The 16213-nt window shown below is 33.9% G+C and overlaps 2 long non-coding RNA genes across 5 annotated transcripts; both read right to left on the minus strand.

Moving 5' to 3' along the window:
• Positions 1 to 859: 859 nt before the first annotated feature.
• Positions 860 to 5020, minus strand: LOC114578111 (uncharacterized). The gene is made up of 5 exons (XR_009830473.1): positions 4078 to 5020; positions 3907 to 3985; positions 3712 to 3796; positions 2230 to 2406; positions 860 to 1186 (listed from the first exon to the last, which is right to left on the minus strand). It is a non-coding gene; the product is annotated as an uncharacterized LOC114578111 (long non-coding RNA).
• A 1204-nt stretch (positions 5021 to 6224) lies between these two features.
• Positions 6225 to 14779, minus strand: LOC108002452 (uncharacterized). Of its 4 annotated transcripts, none has more exons than XR_009830651.1 (11): positions 14113 to 14777; positions 13910 to 14042; positions 12389 to 12987; positions 11066 to 11319; positions 10637 to 11005; positions 10294 to 10544; positions 9847 to 10105; positions 9565 to 9653; positions 9104 to 9357; positions 8157 to 8283; positions 6225 to 7946 (listed from the first exon to the last, which is right to left on the minus strand). It is a non-coding gene; the product is annotated as an uncharacterized LOC108002452 (long non-coding RNA). The 4 variants fall into 4 exon arrangements; XR_009830650.1 differs by having other exon boundaries at positions 6225 to 7734; positions 7791 to 7946; positions 10637 to 11319; XR_009830649.1 differs by having other exon boundaries at positions 6225 to 7238; positions 7327 to 7946; positions 10637 to 11319; positions 14113 to 14775.
• Between the last annotated feature and the right edge of the window lie 1434 nt (positions 14780 to 16213).

A 16213-nucleotide genomic window follows, 5' to 3' on the forward strand; every position in this document is an offset into this window, starting at 1 on the left:
ACAAACATCCAAACCTTTCACCAACGAACCGTTAAATTACCATAAACATTCGCTTCACCTTATCCGGCAAGTTCAAGAGTTCAATCCGTCCAACTGTCCCTCAGCAGGAACAACCGTTCCTCTCTCTCTCGATTTCCTTCCTCGATAATGGCGGCTCCCCGTTTCCCTTTTCACGGGGCCACAAGCTGGAACGCTTCTTGAAGAAGAGACGAGCCGGCGTGTTCGAGATCTCAATCTCGCTGGATCACGATCCTCTATTAATAACCGCGAATGCGGCCGGGATGGCTAATTGACCGCGGCGCTGTCCATTAGCCCGTCCTTTCGGCCATTTCCCCGAGGCTTGCCGCGCGACTTAGCCCGATTCATCTGTCCGTCGCCCGTACAGCTCCGTCTATCCGCCGAGCTATTGGACGTGCTCGCTCGAATCGAATGGATTCCTCCGACGACGAAAACGAGGCTGGGACTCCTTGCGTCCCAGAAATCGTAAAAGGTAAGCTCTCCCCCTCTTTCTCTCTCCCGACTGCAGATCCCACGGCTTTTATTTTGCGTAATTAGGGGTTGTCCACGGGAGGAGGAAGTTGGCGGGTATCGAAATGTCGAATCTGCGTTAGAAGTTGCGCACGAGAATTATGGAGGGATTGGAATGTCGATTGGGGCGCTGGCTATGCAGCTACGTCGCTGTGATGTGGGAACGATCGGGGGCAGTTGCCTCTTTGTCGACTTTGAGCCAGTTCCGGGTAAGGAAAATTTAATTCTCGCCGTATTGAGCAGGTATATAAGGTGGAGGGAAGGGGAAGTCGTGAGTTTCTGTAAGTTGTTTCGATTGTCTGTCTATCTAATTGAATTATAAATATGTGGTATTACGAAAAAGAATGGGAGTCTATGAAACTCGGTTGTGATTCGCAGTGGAAAATTTCTGTGACGAATTATAATTATCCTGTTTGTTAAGATTCGTTTCGATTGAAAATATGTCTATTTCCTGTTTTTAATGAGTTCTGAGAAATATTCGGTAAAGGAATCCAAAAGGAAAACAAGTGTAAGTTACTTACGATTGCAGCAATGATTTTCTTACGATTTATCATCATATGTTAACGAAGAGTCTTCGGGTTCCAATGTTTCGGCGATCATAGGAGGCCGATGACAGGTGAAAAGATCATGCGCCAGAAGAAATATCCCTCTCGTGGATCTGCAATTGGAAGAAACGTGAGTAAGATAAACGGTAAATTAGTTTGTGTTTTGCTTTTTAGAAAGAAAGCATCTATTGCTTTCGATAATAAATTTAACTTGTTTCTATTTTATAATATTTGAATAAATATTGGCGAATTTGATTAATTTTACGGCAATCCATCAAAAGTAGAATTATATTTTTCTCTGTGAATATCGTGTAATTAGAAACAATACAATTTAATTTTTATTTTAGATACAAACACCGAGCATCTTAATCTTTAATCAACAAATCAGACTGATAAACTTTTTCTATTAACTACTAACTAACTATACATGTCTATCTGATAATTAAACGGTTAATAAATACAATTAAACATTAACAATATCCAAAGTCCTTGATGTGACGACTCGAGGAAATATTGCCCAAATTATAAACCTCGATCATCCGAATTCCTAATTTTCAAAAGTCCATGAAATTCTACCCCATGACTTCTGAAGCCTAAACCAAACGGAAAAAAATCAATCACTCGGTGGCCAATAAATGTAATAAGGGCGTGATCCTGAAGCGAGCAACCAAAACACGTATCCAACGTAATAAAAGCAATCAAATAACGACTTATAAATTCGTCACAGTGGCGATAAACGATGTATATAGATGGAACCCTCAACAGACCCTGACAAATAGACGAGGATTGGCTTGTTGTTGCGCGGGGATGGGGAGAGAAGAAACTCCTAGCCGAATTCATAGACGGCTAGGAATGTGCAATATTGTCGGCAGTCTGTCACACATTCGATCCGGTCAGCGTTCGAGATAAGGAGCCCGCTCACGCAAACCCGTGGTCGTTTTATTACACGCGTCCCACGGTAGCCCGCAGATGTATCAGACAATAAACTACAAAGGCCTGTTTGGGATTTGTGGGCCGCGTATTAATCTTGCCGTATTTATGTGGCGGCCTTCCGGAGAAAAAGCAGCCTCTGGATCATCAAGGGTGGGGCGGGGGAGAAGGAGGTCGCGCGCGCGCGACGAAAGCATCGATTTCAGATAGAATCCCCGAGACTTACCCTTGAAAAAAGGGGGGATTCGTCTGGTAAACGGCCGGACTGAGGATTGTTCAAGTGTGGGTTACATTGGATACGCTTGTCCTGGACGAGTTTTGTTTTTGGTGGTCCTTCTTCGAGGGGTTGATTCGAAGAATTGAAGGGTATCCGATGGGATGATAGTGGAAAGTCCATTTGATTCTAAAAAAAGCAGTAATATCCGAGACTATTATAAATATTGAAAATTAATTGTGATCTTTAAGACAATTGCAACAGAGAAGAAAAGATTCGAAAGGGAATGAAGGATGAGGTATGGATGAGTTTTTAAGTGCAATGTAAATAAGAAATATCAATCAATTGAGATTGAGAGGATATTTGAATTGGAGTTGTTATTGATGGGCAAGCAAACAAATCGTTAGACCAGAACATTTTTGATCGTTCAATTTACGTTTTTCGTCGAGCAGGTGCGCATCGACGTTATGTTAATGGGAGATTCAGAAGATTTCGGTTAACCATATGCTATCCAACGAGGGTGGAGGCAGAAATACTAATACAAGCTGCTCCCAGAAGCAAACTCGAGTAGACGGTATCCCGTCCAGCGAGGTCTAATGATTACTGGATGCCTAAGAAACGGAAGCCAATTTGTAAATTGCGTCGATAAACCGATGTTAAATTTGTGCCTGAATCCTTGTATCGTGAATCTCTTTTTATTGTACAGTTTTTCTCATAATTACGGGGATTTTTGAATCTTATACCATATTGGCGCTGAAAGCTTTCACAATATTATCCCTCTTTTTAACAATCGTTACGAAAATAAATTCTTTCTAAATAGAAAGATATTATTTAGAATTTGATCCATAATTCGTCCAATTTATCAGAACCATACTTTCAACGAATACTTTCCTACTATCGTTTAAATCATTACACCTCGCATATAGTAATCACAATGAACGTTGCCTCGTTGCACGAATGCGCGAATCTCGAGATGCGCTATTCTGCGAATGCTGGCACGATTGACCGATAAAAATCAAGTTATCTTGGTGTTCCGCGACGGGCAGCCGCGTAACGCATGCGCTGACGCCATTAGAATATCGTGGCCGCATACCGGGACCCCGAAAACGAATGCCAGCCGAGGGAAAAGGGGTGACAGGGCCGACCGAAATGGAAGGGGTTAGCAGGATCGCCGGCGCCTTTGACCGGGAACCCCGTGGCGCGCGACATGCCTCGTCTGACCGCCATTTAGCGTGAACCTGTCTCCGTTTCGAACTGGCTGTTTCATTTTCAAAAATGTTCAGTCTAGTGATAAACATTTTTCGTCATGGGAAATGAGAGATGCGTCATATAGTGAAAAGAGTGGATTGATATTTTCAAAATATTATGTCCTTTGGTTAACGATCATAGAAAATGTGATAAATATCGATAAATATCCCCTTGTTTACTTATAAAATCACTATTGTTGTACTTTATACTATTGAAACTGAATATCATAAAAAAAACATTACTTACAGCATTTATATGATAAAATTGTAGACATTTGTCCGTAAATGGAGAGATTTAATGTCTTCAAAACGTGAATTCGTTGAATAATAGTCTGGAAAAAATCGAAAAATGATAATGATCATAATTGTTCCACAAAATATTTGATTAAAATTAGATCAATATTTTTTTAAATACTGTATAATATTTAAAAAGAAAACTTACTATTTAATATTCAGATAGAAGTGATAATAACTTGTGTATGTTCAAGTGTTATTCTATCTTCAAATTCGTTATAGATAATCTTAAAAAAACATAAAATACAATTATTTAGCAAAAATTAATATTATGAAATATTTGTATAAATTACGCAGTTATCTTGAATTTAACAATTACCTAGACAATGTTATGAATAAAACGGAGCGACGTCTTCTTGCTTGGCAAAGTGTTGCCAGGATGCTACTCCATTCCACCCACGCATAGTCGTGTCTGATTTTGTGTTTTGCCGCTCGAAATTTCGGTGTTTGTCGAGCGGCGGTAGTAGGTCCCGGAGTTATGTTATGGCTGGCCATAAACGAAATGAGAAAACTGTCCGGCCGCCGTTGAAAAATCTCCGCGGAATACAAATGCTTGATTTTTTCCAGCGGTGTTCACTTTTTGTTAACCGCGCCTACGAAGCTTTTTTCTCTGGCTGTAAGTTCCATCTTCGATAAATGGTACGTTGATCGTAATATAAGAACAATACGATAATAATAAACGTAATAATTATATGATTCTATCAAATATATTTAAAATTCATAATTAATTCAATCTTTCGAAATCGCAATATTTATTGGGCATGTAAAGTTACGTGGGAAAACTACTAAAGAGAAATTCGAAAAATTCGCGGCTTGATAGTGAAAGCATAAAATTATCCATAAACTCACACTACACCTTTTCAATACGATTTTTATGAACGTCAATGCACTTTATTCGACACTACTAAAATCCAGAAAAACTATTTCTTGATATTTCTTGAACAATTTCTTTTAAAAATTCACTACTTCGCCAAAAACCACGTCGACAAAATTCTATAATTATTTATGAGATAGATGTCGCAGTCTAACATCCGCATGCGCAATAAACTGTGCCTATATTCAAGACAATTATTTCGAATAGATATTACTACAATTCGAAAATTTACGATTTGATAGTGAAAGCATAAAATTATCTATAACTTATACTATACCTTTTCAATATGATTTTTATAAACGTCAATGCACTTTATTCGATACTACTAAGATCCAGAAAATCTGTTTCTTGAACAATTTCTTTTAAAAATTCACTATTTCACAAAAATTACGTCGACAAAATTCTATAATTATTTATGAGATAGATGTCGCAGTCTATCATGCGCATGCGCAATAAACTGTGCCTATATTCAAGACAATTATTTTGAATAGATATTACTACAATTCGAAAAATTCGCGATTTGATAATGAAAGCATAAAATTATCGATAAACTTATACTATACGTTTTCAATATGATTTTAACGAACGTCAATGCATTTTATTCGAAACTAAGATCCAGAAAAGCTATTTAAAATTTTATTATTTAAAATTTTTTAATTTTTTTTAAAAATTCACAACTTCACAAAAATCGACAAAATTCTATAATTATTTAAAAGATAAATATCACAGTCTATCATGCGCAATAAACTGTACCTATTCAAGACAATTATTTCGAATAGATATTATTACAATTCGAAAAATTCGCGATTTGATAGTGAAAACATAAAATTATCTATAAACTCATACTATACCTTTTCAATATAATTTTTATAAACGTCAATGCACTTTATTCGATACTACTAAGATCCAGAAAATCTATTTCTTGAACAATTTCTTTTAAAAATTCACCACTTCACAAAAATCACGTCCACAAAATTCTATAATTATTTATGAGATAGATGTCGCAGTCTATCATGCGCATGCGCAATAAACTGTGGCTATATTCAAGTCAATCATTTCGAATAGATATTACTACATTTCGAAAAATTCACGATTTGATAGTGAAAGCATAAAATTATCTATAAACTTATACTGTATCTTTTCAATATGATTTTTATAAACGTCAATGCACTTTATTCGATACTACTAAGATCCAGAAAATCTATTTCTTGAACAATTTCTTTTAAAAATTCACCACTTCACAAAAATCACGTCCACAACATTCTATAATTATTTATGAGATAGATGTCGCAGTCTATCATGCGCATGCGCAATAAATTACACCTATATTCAAGTCAATCATTTCGAATAGATATTACTACCATCTATGAATTAGACTATAAACTACTTTTTAAATTAAATTTACACATTCTTTTTCAAAAAATTTCTCTATATTATTGATTCTCTTATTGATTTTCTTATATAATTTATAATATTTTTGTGAAAAGTGATTTTTGTGAAGAGTAAATATAAATTCTCGCTTCGATCCATAATATATAAAATTTAATTAAATAATTAAATAATTAAAAAGAAGAGGAAGAAAAATTCAATTCTTGGAAATCCTTTTCATAAGTATAACGTTAAAAAATGGAGCTCGATAACATATATAAGATATTAACTAGAAAAAAAAAACTATAAATGAAATGTTGAATCAATATTAACTTTTAAAGAATTAAACTCCACACGACATCCTCTCAACCAAACTTCAAAAGAACACCAAACTGTCATCATGTAGCATCATTGGTCCTTCATCAAATTCCCATCCATGAAACATATCGAGCATTAACCAATAAATTAACGAAACTCTCAGGGACAATCGGGCTTGAATACGAGACCACGATCGGGGGCTTTTCTTTCGATTCATGGCTAGCAATTAATCTCGATCTTGTTCCTATAGCATGCTGCCGTGGGCCTGCACAGTCGTTAATTCGGCGCTGACGAAGGCACCTGACGCGACGTAGTAGTGGGGCTGACGGGAGCGGGGGAGAGGGTTGGGCCGCTTTCGAAGCCCCGTTCCGCTTGTAAGAAGCGAACACGATGACATTCGTACCGGGGCCCGAGAAAACGAGTCGGGCTACATGGAAGCCTACACGAGCGAACGGACGATTCGGAATCAGATGTTATCTTTGACGAGGGCTGCCGCTGGTGGGGGGAAGCCGGAGGCCCTTTCTCGGTGCCCCGCGCCAAGATACGGATCTTCTTGGCGCCACCGTCTCCCGGGCCCTTCGCCACAGGGCCATGCAAGTAGCGATGGCTCCATTTCTCTATTTTTCGATCTCGCAAACTTTCATGTAGTTTAATTGCGCCTCGACTTAGCTGCCTCATGTTTATCATTATTATTAGCGATAAAATAATTCTTAAGATGTATTTTCTCCTTTCTTTTTTAATCTTTATAACATCCTTTAGATTCAAATATTTAGGACTAAAAATAGAAAACTTGAAATCAAATTTTTATCATATTCATCTTCTGTGATAATTTCTTTAATCCCAAACTATAGAATTCTTTTAAGAATAGAAAATTAAGAGTAAAAATGATCCAAAGCACATGATGGTATTAAAATTTCTTCCTGTAAAAAAGGAAATATTAGAATATAATTGATTACGTTATTATCATTAAGTAATCTAATAAAATAAAGTTTTGCAAGTAGTGCATACATATAATTATTCATGCAATTCTCCCTTCTATAATAATCTGTATAGATACACATTCTATATCTTCTCCTTTCTTCAGCATCTTGTATTCATAAACATTTAAAACATTTCCCACATTCCACCAACGGTTAAAAACAAAAAGAACTCAATGATGATTCGTTGTTTCTTCAATCCATCACTACAACAATCGGGTTGCTGTCACGGTCTCAAAAAGCCGGCATTCGAGAGCCCTAAACGCGGTTTAAGCGTAACCGATACCCCAGCAGGGGGCCCGACATCGGTCCTCTTTGCGTCCTCTGTCGAAAATTCGTTTCGACGATTGACAACAACACCGTACGAAAGAACGATGAGGAACGGCCGGTTTTCCTTTTCCCGATTCCTCGCCTTCGTTATCATGGGCACGCGAGTTGTCTGTAACCAGATCCATATTGAGAAATCGATCAAATATTTCGACTGAATTTACCAACATAGTACTCGAATCGTATCCTGATGTTAATTCATTTAGACGATTGTAATTATTGTCTTTCTGCTGTGAAACAGTCAAATGGCCATTCAGAAACCATGCTTTTCATACAAAAGCAGATAGTAATTTTTTCTTGGTGGCATGAGAATTAAAATGAAATCTAAAAAATATTAATTTAAGTTTAGAGATAATGACATGAAGTATAAATAATGAAAAATAATTTTTGATATTTAAATATATATACATATTTTTTTTGTTATTTTCTGTTATGAAAAAATCAAGAACATTTAATTAAATTGTTCGGGATATAATATTCGCAATGTTAATAAAATTAATTGTTTTTAATTATTTAAACTCTATATTTACTTACTTTCATGATCGGAGTACAAATATATAGAAATCTTCTATTTCGAAATTGTAAGAATTACAAGAATAGGAAACATGATTATTCGATAAATAATATATCTCACTCTCGTATAAATCGTAATCTTCAGCACCTGAAAAAAGAAAAAGAATACAATATTCAATTAAAATTGTTAAAAGCATCAGAAAAATTGGAGACTAAAGGACAGTTCTCAAATCGAGGTTGCAGCTAAAAACTCAGGCAGACGAAATTTTAATAAACGCATCTAATGCTGCAGTGGTTCGAACAATAGAATATTGCACGTACAGTATGCATCGGCATGGTTAAACAGATATGGCGTATAATTTAGTAACAGGGGCCGGGGATTCCATGCAAATATCGAGAACAATGAAACGACGAGGCTCGCATTAATTAAGTCGTAAGCAGAATAGGAGACGTTCTTCGATTCGTTGATCGAGCATCGTCGTCGCTCGCTACGGCTCGCGAGGAGAGCCGAGTTAATTGGCTCTCTAACCAAATAATTGACAGTAAGTAGGAAATGAGAAGTTATTCCTCGTAGGAGTTGTTTGTCGTCTCCCACTTTTCTTTGCTTGTCGCTATCGCGAATCAACTCCGGTGAATTAACGAGCGAACGTCGTAATTAACCACCGTCAGGGAATCAGTGTCTCTGCTGCTCGTCGATGTTGAAAACTTCTTAGAATTCATCGAGTTCAACTGATTCTAACTATCATTCAATGAATATTAGACATTTCTTAGATCTTCTCCAATATCCTGTGGCTATCTATCTTTTTCCCAATTATCTTTTATCAAGATAAACGAATCACTCAAGGAAAAGGAAACTTGGTCACGCGAAAAACAGGATTTACAGGGATCTATAATTAATAGATAATCTCTTCAAACTTGTTCTCTGCCTGAATGGGAAACTACGACAAATATTGTCGCAATAAGCTTACCTCTAGGATTTTCCTAGCTATCGGTGAATGGAATCCTTTTGCATATTGCATAGAACCATAATCTTCGGTATAATCTTGGTAAACTAGATTCACGGTGAACAAAATAAAAAGAAAAATCCTAAATCTTTTCAAGTGTTTAATACAACAATAAAGCTGTTGTTCCAACATGCACTTAAGAGTCTGTCTTGAAATGGATACTTCAACAATATCTCTAATCAATCTTGCTCAATACTTTCTTCTCGTGTTTCCATTTCCTATAATCAAAAACAAATGAAAGAATATTATAACTGAAGAAAAAAATAAATGTCATGATAATTAAAAAGAGAAGAGAAACTGGTGATCATTTAAAGTGACTAAGAAAAAGTCCAATTTAAATAAGATGACATTGTAAATATTTTCTGCCATGGGCTGACTCCGTGTCAAAATCTTCGCTTTAATAAAAGTATTGGGAGCTTGAGAACCTTTTGGGAAGTCAACTGATTCCAATATCGCACGAATAACAGTGTTTTACATCTTTCACCACTCGTCACTTTCGTCGTGTTTTCGACTCCTGAAACAGTGAAAAAGTCAATCTATGTCTAGATATTGCTCGGTTATGAAAAAGAAAAGAGAAAAGAAAGTTTAAAGACTATATTCTTGTACATAATTCCTTATCAAGAAAATTCTATTTGATTGAAAAGATTCGAGTCTGGATTACAAAACTTTTCTATCGATAAAACCACGAAAAATCTAATAATACATACGTTGAAGATTATCAATTGGAAAATCTATTGCTACTTCCTTAACATGCATCGACAGCAAGAGTCGAAACGTAAATTCGCTCATTTGTACTTGCAACACTCGTGCAAGATCGCTGGCGTAAAAGGCTGGCTCGCACCATTCCGAATGTCCGGCGTCCTTTATATCGAGGCGGCAGAAAAGGTAATTTGCAGATTCCAGCGAACAGGTTTCAACCGAACACACAGTCGGGGTGCTAATTTGTCCCGACGCGGAGATAAGGATCTGGCAAAAAGGTTCAACACAAAACGAAGCAATTAAAATGATAATGCGGCCAGCCAGGAGACATCTTTTATTAACGCTCTAACGTAATTCTATGAGAATCATCGCCAATTTCATATCGGGATTTAAATGGTAAACAATTTCGTTAAAACTGATGCAAGTATCTAATCCAACGATTAAACTTGTATTACCGTTGCCGCCGACGAATCGATGAACAATATTAATATTTCATAATCACGTTATCTCTCCCGAAATTCCTCATCTCTTCTAAACATTCGATACTCGTATCAATTTATAAATTAAAGCACAACCGTTGATTCTCATCTCCTTAACAGTTATCTTCGTTTTTCAAATTTCTTTCAAATAATTCAGAAACACATTTACATATTGAATCGATTCATTCCTGAAATTCTTCAACTTCTCCAATGCCGATGCATCATATCTAAAAAAAAAGGGGGAAAAGCTCGAAAAGATTCGTCAGACTTCTCTGATTTTCCTCGTTTTCCAGTGAAGATAGAATAAAGCAACGTTTACCTGGGTAACAACGGCGGCGACGCCTTTGTCTCGGAAACCCTGGGGATAATTAAAAACCAAGTAAAACCAAGCAGGCAGAATGCGCAGTAGTCGGTAAATCCGTTTGGAAAGGGACACAGAAGAGAGAAGATCGTATCTCGAATTTACACCCATCAGCCGCCACCTTGTTCCAGCCACCTTCATCCATCTACTTGCGTGTAACCAGTCGCCGGATCCTTGGCTCTCGATGATGTCCACGATACGCCGTTGCTCGACGCTGTAAAACCCGATGTTCGACAGCAGTTCGGCCATCGGGCTACACGTAAATATCCGGCGTGGAACGTGGATCCACCGGTATATCATCCAGCTTCCTTTCTTTTCGCTTGATCGCTGGAATTCGACGGCAAACGCGTTTTTCGTTCCATAAGATCTTTCCCAGCGATTCCTTACCCGATCTCGGCGTTCCTTCTTTTTCGGATGCTTTATGGACTATCGCGTGAAAATTGAAATTCAAGTCGGAAAGGTCCTCCGTCTTGACTCTTGCCACCATTGTGACGAGTTTATTAAAATGGTTGCTCGTTTAGATATTAATGTTGAGGAGTTTTGTCATTTGGCCCAAGATCAATTTGTTTTTCAAATGACTTTATCTCGTTCGATGACTTTATAAATAAATTTGTTCACGATTTCTTTGAATTAATTAACAACTGAAACAGAATGAAACAAAATGATACAAAACTTGCAACTTATACAAATTAGACACACACGTTTCCTATGTAATTCGAGATAATAGTTTTCTGTAACGTCGAAATTTAAGATTAAATTATATTTATGTCGCTTCGTATTTTCTCTCAATTCCAATCATCTTATAAAGATATAAGATGCAGGATATTTTCCCGAATATTTCTTTAAGATAAACATAAGACATATAGCTAATGTAATGGGTAATAACGGAGTAAATTAAATCGTGATATAAAAGATTCGAGGAAAGATCAGTGTCATTTTTCGTTTGATAGTTCCGACATGCAGATTTTATGGTAGTGCGTAGTGGCTTATGGCTGAAGCGGTGCTATTTGTCATTAGAAGAGGATAGCGAGCCTCATTATCCGAATAATTAAAGCTTATTATATGATGTAGCAGTGCTCGTTATCTAACCGGTTTCGTCGATGCGTGTTGCAGATAAACTTATCTGCCGTGTAGGAGCGCTTGTAACGAATCAATTATATTACTTATGTAAGTGACGCGCGGTTTTCGCGCGTTCCACCATTTACGCGGTGAAACTAGCATTGAAACGCTTTATGCTGTCCTGATAAGCGACTATTCACATTAAAATGCGTGGAAAACGCGATCTACCCGACCAACTCTTATCTGTTGGTGGTCTCATGCTTACTGTTTTGCTTGCTTGTCAGCATTGGTGAATGGAAGTGAGACATCTATATAAATTTTCATGATAAAATAAGATATAATAATATAATAATATAATAATAAAATATTTATAATTTAAAAATGTTATGTCTTATCTTAAATTGATATTCATTCACACCTTAAACGGTACTCTTTTCTTAAATTCATATTGCTCCATGATTGAATTAAAACCAGCATTAATCTGAATTAAATATTTATAAAATTCCTAGATAAGTTAATTCTAATTCTAATATGTGAAAGATAAGAAAAAAAGGAAACAACATTTTTTATACTTCAATAATCTATATACTTCACACTATGAGATATCAAATCTTATAATTAAATCAAAATCATATGTAACAATCTTCTTACCTATTTTAAGATGCATTGGCAATTAACATGCCGAAAAATCGTTGTCCAAATATTAGTTAAAATTCAATCCGAAAACCGCAAGTTTCAGTTTAGTTCAAAATTGTTGAACCGGTTCTTTCGTCCTCCATTCCGAAATGATCATCTGAAGGTATTCAACCAATTTCCATTTCGCGTCATCATGCATTTATGTCTGAATACAAAGTGTAAGAAGAGATTTCCTACAAAAAAAAATAAAAAAAATAAAAACAAAGAGAAAAAAAAAGAATAACAAAGATAGCAAAAAAACGACGGGAGAAAAAAGTGGAAAAAAGGTGGAGGAAGGGAAAAGGAAAACCGTTGGATTCTCCGTAAATCTTCCATGCGTGTAACTCTTCTGACGAGGAAGCCACAACGCTCTCGTTGCGCAGAGCGACCAGAGTTGTTTATGCTTTCCTGTGCAGCACTTTCTGAAATATGCAAATCTCGAATTCGCATAATGGCGTTATCGCAGTAGGATGCCGTTGTCGGCGACGACATCGAGATAGCTGAATCTGAGCAGGTCGAGCTCTTTCTTGACATCAAACAGCGACCGCCGACTCGACAGCCCCATTGATTTGTCTCTAAGAAGAAATATCTCGATGAGCTTTTCGTACAGTCACGATAAATATATGATCTGCGAATCTATTGGATGATCGCTATGGCTCACAACAATTCAACCATTCAGAAATCTTGGAAACTTTCAAGCCAGATCAATTGTTTGGTTCAATTGATCGATAAAATAATGGATAACTTTCTGAAAAAATTCTTTTTATTTCTTAAGATTTTATGAATTCATAAATTTCTTAAGATTTTCTTTTATCATTAATTGCTAAAGTATTTTCTATATAATTAAATTGTAACGAGTTAAATATATCTAAAAATAAATTATGCTAATAAGTTTGTTTTTAATTCTTGTTATGGATTTCATTTATAAACTGTTTAAAGATATATATTATCATTTCACAGTGTAATTAATCTTTTTAATCCAAGTACCCGGAATCCATGTTTTTTTGTAACGATCTAAATCACAGAAAATTATATCGATCCATGACATGCAAGCCTTAAAATGTAGCATTCATTTGCATAATCAGTCTACTGGTGGTCTTGCGTTTACCAAACAGCCAAAATGCATAAAATTTTCAAATTAACTTGATAATTTTTTTATGAATAAATAAAGATAACATTTTGTACGGAAAAGATTTCATTAGCAAAGATATAAGAATTGATAAGAAGAAAGTTAATTCATTATTTTACATATTCAAAAATTCTAAAAATATTTCTCTGTTAAATAAATAAATATTTTTTTTATTGCTCATATTAAAAAAAAAATAACCATTTTAAATAGATTTATCTCGCATAAACTATTTATATATCTGCTAACATAAAAAAGAACCACAAAAAAACAAATGAAATGACAGAAAAATGAATTGTCAAATTATTAGATAAAAAATAAATATATTATAAAATAAATAATTTAAAAAACAAATAAAAAATTGAACAAACCTTTATTTATTATGCTCATTTGACTCAAACGGTTAAACCCGATTTATTTATTTCGAGCAACACAAAAAGAAAAATATTCAGCGTAGGAAGAGACACAAGCAAAGCATCAGGAAGGAAGAAGGAGCAACGTGCGCTGAAACGTATCCGTGGTTTATTATTATTTTATTCGGATGTTCTTCGTCGCGTTATACCCCATAACCTACCCTCTTCCCTACACCTTTTCCTGTGGCACCGTCTACACATCTCCCTACCATAGAACCACCACCATACTTCTGATTCTCCCCCACCGTGGAGAGAGTGGAACCACCCCTTGATGTTCCATGTTCGCTTCGTGGCAGTCAACTCGTAATCCCCCTTCGCAAGGTTCTTAACAGGCAAGGCAGGACGCAACCGAGTACGCGACAGGGACGTTAAAATTTAAGGTTTCCGTCGACACATTGCGACCCATAAATTTTCTCATTCGAAACCGCTGCTCTTTCCTTCGGTCACGCTTGACAAATAACACCAACAGCATTCTCGCGAAAAATTCACTAAAAACCGTTTCGCTACTTATTTTTCTCGAGATCAATCGAGAACGAGTAATACTTGTACTTATTTTAGTTCCGAGTAATCGATTGAATAGATCGATACTATATGCACTATTTAGTTGTATCGATGATATTTTCTGTTATAATATTAATTCAATGAAGTTCATTAAAAATCGTTTTGTCACTTATTTTTTTTTTTGAGATCAATCGAGAACAAATTAATACTTTTGCTTCATTTGCGAGTAATCGATTGAATGGATCGATACTATATGTATTATTTAATTCTATCGATGATATTTTCTTTGTTATAATATTAATTTAGTGAGGTTATGTGGTTTGAATGACAAAAGTGTGTAATATAGCAAGTGTTTTAGAATAAAAAATAATTGTAACAATATAAAAAACAAATTTAAAAATAGTTTCTGGTATTTTTTTGCATTTGATATATATATATATATGTTTAGTTAACTGTATTCACAATGACAATTTACAGACAGTGTTTTCATTGAAATATAATTCATTTCAGAAAGTAACATTAAAAAGATGCTTTGCATTTTATATTTTAAAATGTTTTTTTTTATGTTTTCTATAAAAATTCATTTAATATATAATTTTATTAGAAACACAATTCAATGATACTTTATAAAATTTAATAAAACGAATAATACATTAAAAATTTTCTATTATATCTATTATATCTTTCACAATTCAAATTTTTTATGAAAAAATTTTCATAGTAAATATAAAAAAGATAAATTATATGTATATTAATACTTTAAAAAAAAGTATTAATTTCATTTTCAAAAAATAGATAATTTGCGAATATTATATGTCATTAACAATGCTATCATTGGTTGATTTAGATTCTAAACATTATTATAAAAAAAATGTCTTATTATTATTAAAAAATGTATAGATATAATAGATACAATAGATGTATTTAATAATCAAATTTACAACATCAATAAAAGATTTTAAAAATAAAAATAAACAACTCAATTTATAACTAAAATATATATATATTTATATATATATTTAGATCTCTTTCAAATTCTTCAGCGATTTTCTTGATATCCCTTGTTTTTTATTTTGTTTTGTAAAAAAATTTTAAGATTTTATTGCCTTTTGGACTGAATGAGATTTTCTTTCAAATCTTTTTTGTATCTCATTTATTTTAAAATTTTATAATAATTATATTCAGATTCAAAATATTAAATTTTTAATTTATATAATAATTTTAATTTATATAATAATCAATATTAATAAATGGCATTTACAAACATTTGCTATTCAACAAAATAGTAATAAAAATAATAATAATAAGTCATTTTTGTTTTTTATGTTTCATATGTATTATTATTATATTTTAATTATATCTATAATTAAAAATAAAACACAAATTAAGAATTAAATAAATTGTTAATAAAAAAAATTTTAATAAAAAAAGTTAATAAAAAAAGTGAAAATATTTTGAAAGATAATTTTTTGTTATTATTATAAGTAAAATATAAGTAAATATTCATCTTATTTAATATGATGATCAATTTATTAACATCGCACTACGAATATAAAAATATTTTTAAATTGTATATATATATATTTTTTGTATTTATCTTTTTAAATGTGTACTAATTTATATATCTTTTTATTATTTTTAGATGCCTTATAAAGAAAATTATAAAATTATAAATATATTTTTGTATATATTACACATTTGCAAAATTTTAACAAATTTTAAAATAGTCTAAACTTTTTATATATATTTTTTAATGGAAGT

This window comes from Apis cerana, linkage group LG7 (assembly GCF_029169275.1).
Source record: "Apis cerana isolate GH-2021 linkage group LG7, AcerK_1.0, whole genome shotgun sequence".
Classification (NCBI taxonomy): domain Eukaryota; kingdom Metazoa; phylum Arthropoda; class Insecta; order Hymenoptera; family Apidae; genus Apis; species Apis cerana.